Genomic DNA, 5,553 nt, shown 5'->3' with positions numbered 1-5,553 from the left:
AAAAAAAAAAAACAAAAGATCTTATAAATGTTGTAAAAGTTAAAAACAATTAAAAGAAATGATACGAATAGTATACCGTTATTTCAAATTCATGTATATTACAAATATTTAATTGCAAAATATTTAATGTCTCACCTCTCGTTGTTTTTTCTTCTATAATTTAAATTATTTCAAAAAAGTGACCTAATCACTTTGACCTCTTTATTTAAGTGTATCAAAATACAAAAACAAATATTTCACAATATTGTCACCTGAAATGTAATTACAGTTTGTTGTTTATATAGTTGTATTAGTTGTATTACTACAATGGACAGAGGAGACACAAAACTTACTCGTGTAACTAGAAAACACGAAGCTCTGAACGTAAAGTAATGAGGAAATCAAAGAAAGTTTTTAGATACCAAGAAAGAATTCAATAGAATATATGTTGCAGGAAGAACAAAGGCAGTAAGTCCTATCGTAGATTTATTAGCTCAGCTACTGCTAGAACAATTACTATTTAACTGTTTTTTTTTTAATATAAAAATTAGACTTAATTTTAATTTATTAATTGAATTTTAAAGTAAAATATATGATTTTTTTTTGTAAGACTACGTGTGGAGTTTAAAAGTGAATTTCTGCTAATCTAGAAATTAATCTCGTCTGGGCAAAAAAAATGTCCTTTTAAGATTAATGTTTGAAACTTTTAGTAACAAAAGTGAAAAATCTTATTTAAATTGCGTTTTATGCCATCAGCAAGCAAACTATTTAAAAGAGGATTAGGAATTGAAGCCATTTATGTACGTGTTTGATCATTATATAATATAAGTAGCACTTTACTTTTGTTACACAAATACAATATGATGAAATAAATTTATTTTGGCAATATAAAAGAATAAAATTTAATCTTAAGAGATAGGAAAAATCTGCGTTTCCTACATCGTCCAGACGAAAATTGTATTTGATGGAATAACAACAATTTCAACGTTTGTTTCGAAATTCTATTTGTTCTATGCGACGGCGTCTAAAACTGTTTGATTTTGATATATTTCTTAACTTAAATCTCTCACCTTCCATCAGGCTGAAATCTTAATATTGAAATCATAAATGTGTCATATTTTATTTGAAAGTTCGAAAATTTTTATTCGACTAACGCGTTTTGTAGGATGGAAATATTTAATGTTTAAATTTAGTTTGTTCCTTTATTTAGCAGAAAACTCCTATTACGCGAGTATTAATTTAAATGAAACTAATTTTGGGATTACTGTCTTCGGGCAGACATTTTCATCTCATCTGCTCGTCATCACGGTTTCTGCAAAGTAAACGAAACGTCGGGGGTATGTGGTTTAAAAATAATAAAATACCGCGCAGTAAACTGAAAATATTAGTTTAATTTAAACTCCTATTTCAACTAAAGACGATTGATATATTTAGATTTTTATGTCACACGTATAGTTTTGGAGATGGTTTTTCAAGTTGCGTAGTAACAAAGGACCATGGGAAGAATTATCCACACAAATCAACAGATTAGAATCATATGTCATTTGAACGATCTACTAGAATAGAGAACTTTTTACTATGGCGACGAATGTGAGATACGTCGGGTTTAGTTTTTGAATTGTATTATTTTTTCTTTTTTACTTACACATTTCCTTAGTGTGGAATAAATAGGGTTAGAAAATTGGCAATCATAAAAATGTTTTTAATTAAAAAAACCTTGTATTTGTAAATTCTCATATGAATTTATTAACAAACATAGTATGTATGTATGTATGTATGTATGTATGTATGTATGTATGTATGTATGTATGTTGTATGTATGTAGTATGTATGTATGTATGTATGTATGTATGTATGTATGTATGTATGTATGTATGTATGTATGTATGTATGTATGTAGTAGTATGTATGTATGTATGTATGTATGTATGTATGTATGTATGTATGTATGTATGTATGTATGATGTATGTATGTATGTATGTATGTATGTATGTATGTATGTATATGTATGTATATCTTTCTTGACGTAACTTTTTTGGTAATGTAGAAAATAAATACTAGTAGAAAAATAAACAAATAACCTGAATGTAATTAGAAACTTAGAACAATCTTATTTATATTAACGACTACGTGAAAGTCACTCCGCAATATATTAAGGATAAGCTATAAACCCAATAGAAAATATTTATGTAACTTATGAAATAAAATTTTAGTTTGTATAATATTAAACTGTTATTGGAGTTTGTTTAGAACAAGCAAAAAAGTTTTTTAGTTTTAATAAAATAATGTGCATTCTGAAAATATAATACTTAATTTAAAAAGACGCATTTTGTGTTGGTTATAATTTAACCTTATATTTCGGACAAGACAAAATTTCAAGAATAAACTCTTACAACTTTTATAACATTATAACTTTTATATACTTTATTTATCAGAGGTTTAAAAATACTGTGTATAAAACCAGTGCAAAAAGAGGAACAGTTTTAATACATAGACTTTTTTTACAAAACTATGTTGGTAATACAATACAAAGAGATAAGTACAAAGGGTGATACATTTTTAAATAAAGAAACAAAAAACGAACTATATACCATAAAAAAAAGAAATATCCAATCAAATACTCGGGTTTTATAAATATTTTTTTAAATATACTAATCTTTAAGGTTTCCTAATTACTTTTTTTTTCAATTTTTTATTACACTTTATAGTTTTCATATCAGTCACTTTGATATTATATTTTATTTCTACATAATAAGCCTTGTGTGAACAAGAATGATTTTGTTGATTTAATTTGGTAGATCTCGCAACTTAGATAATGTATTTTGTAAGTTTTCTGAGTACAGGTTTTTACATTCGTGACAGTAGTAAGTTATTATTTATTATAAATGAGACTCCTGCTACCAAGGGCCTAGTGAAGCAATAACATATTTATACATAGCCTTTTAATTATTTTATATTGAAGATATGTAACTGGTTTAGTTGCTTTATTATTTAGTAATTTAACATTACTCACAGATATTTACATTCTAGTTAAATCAAAAAAATTCCAAACTCCTAATTCAGATGTAATTCAGTATTTCCTTGTGTGTTACACAATACTTCTTGTCTCGTATTTAAAAACATTATCTACATGATCGTGGGACGTTTTAATACGCTTTCACACTCCGTAAATATATTTCCATCAGACTTTATTCGTGACTCGACTTTGTTAAAGTATTAAATATACTTAAAAAGTATCTGTTTGATTTAAATTCAACAATTTCACATTTATTTTCGTGTTCCTTCAACATGTACTATTGTTATTAAAACTCAGATTGTATTTTGTGTGGGAAGACATTGTTTAAAGCGATAACACCGATTTTTCAGGTTACATAAATTGCAACTTGAAATTCTTGGCGTCGGGGTAGCAAATTCTTTTTTGTAATTGGTTTTCAGGAAATTTATAGGTTGAATGTAGACAGCATGTTTTACAGAGAACAAAATGAGAGAAGAACGATGAGAAAATAAGTGCTATGAATAGTCGAGGACAAACACTGAGTAAAATTTTGAATTTGCCACCGAAATCTGAGATATGGAACACATTTACCTAGATTAAGCAGCGTGATGGGTGAATTACTTTCTGTACCTGATTTTAGAGGCCTATAGATAGTGAAAACTTATTTTTAAAATACAACCAACTAAGGGAATAAGTAAATGTTGTCGAAGAAAAAAACGAAACGAAAACATTTTGATTTTATGATTGGTAGGACATTAATATTTCTTCTTATATTTATTAAATGAAGAGTAAATTGCATACGATATTCCAGAAATTGCAGATCTTACTAGATCTTGATCATGACCATGAAATTTTCTTTGAATAATAGTCTATTTGATTTTTAATTGAAATTAATCTTTCAACTCAACATGGCTTTAATATTTAGAAATGTATTTATGTGAAATTAAATTTCATAATCTCAAATTAATATAAATCCTCTTATTGGCTATACTTCTGCCACCAAATTTTATCCCTTTGTGATATGCGTCGTCATTCTTATATTTTATTAGTTTTTTAGAAGACCTTTTCACCAGATCCTGATCCGGTGACACAGGAACTACCTCAGGTTTATTTTCGGTCCGATTCAAGAAATGTTGTTGAAAATCAGCCCAGATTTAAAGCAGTAGTAGCGTAACAAACAAAGCCAACATAATGATATCTTTGAACAAAGTCGAATTGTGAGTCTCTTCTTCCACAATCCGTCCAGCCGTTCTAGGGATTTGCTGAAACAAACAATGGGACATAGACAAATATTTTTTATTTCGGTTGTGATCACACTTTTGTGTGCGTAGTGAAAAGCTGTTAATTTAAAATTACAAACAGAGTCTTAAATTTTATTTATTAGTGTCGATAATGCTAGCCTTTACGTAGAAACTAACTACAAAAGCCCCTTTATTTCTCGTGTAGTTCTCTATAAATAAACTGGTTATATTCATGAGCAGGTGTCGCCTATTTGCATACTTATAGTTGAGACTGAAATTTTTTGTCAAGATGTTTTTTGTTAACAGCAACAATTTTAGCTACATTATGAGAAATTACACGAAAGGTTTTAATCTAAGACGTAATAGAGGCTTCCACTTTTTCTCATAAACGCGACTCGATAAAACAGTGTCTAACGAATAAAATTTTTAATATACAATGAATTTAAAACCTCAAACAAACTAAACTAGAACCTTACTAAGATAAGTTTTAGTAGAAATACTTATGTATTAATATGTTTCCTTTAGAAATACAAGAGTCATATGATACATTTTAATACAGTTATAGTGTATAAATAACTTTTACTTAAATACTTTTGTAAAATAAAATATAAAAATGTTAACTCTAAAAACGATTCTTCTAAGTAATTGAGTTACGGAACTCCATCTCATTAGTGGAGACAAGTTCGAAAAGATTTATGCTCGTTAGAGTTTTTTTTTTAATTCGTTGAGACAAAGGACTAATTAAAGTCCAAAGTCCTTGTACATCTAGTTAGTTTAATACTTTTAATACTTAATTCGAAATAAATAAATATATTATAGATTATATTTTAGAAATATCATTTCCTGATCTTGTTAGTTCTTTTCAAATTATAGAACTGCAATATAAAATAATACTCCTCAATTACTGAGCTGAAAATTTCCACATTTAGTGACAATGAACGGACAGCGTTGAGACATAAATCTGCAATAGAAATGATGTTTTACTGTCCAGGTTATAAAATTAATTATTATCACTTTCCTTAAAACTAAGTAAGAGAAAATTAATTTTGCATTGTGTTATATCTCTTTATTGTTTTATAAACAAAGAAATAGTTTCTTAACAAACACAGAGGAGACAAATATATAAATTTGCTTGCGAAATGTATTTTACTATAAATGTAAAAGTTTATAAAACGTTATTAAAACTCGGGAAAGGCAAACGGATACATTTCTTAAGGCCAATAAGCCCTGCAATCCCCACGTCCACCATCCTTTGATTTATGCCCCTCACGACCGACGCTGATTTATTAAAACCGTATAGTGAAACTAAAGTGCTAAATAGATTGTTAATATTTCTA

Source organism: Danaus plexippus, assembly GCF_018135715.1.
Source record: "Danaus plexippus chromosome 3 unlocalized genomic scaffold, MEX_DaPlex mxdp_25, whole genome shotgun sequence".
NCBI classification, from domain to species: Eukaryota; Metazoa; Arthropoda; class Insecta; order Lepidoptera; family Nymphalidae; genus Danaus; species Danaus plexippus.
Note: the sequence above shows the minus strand (reverse complement) of the source record.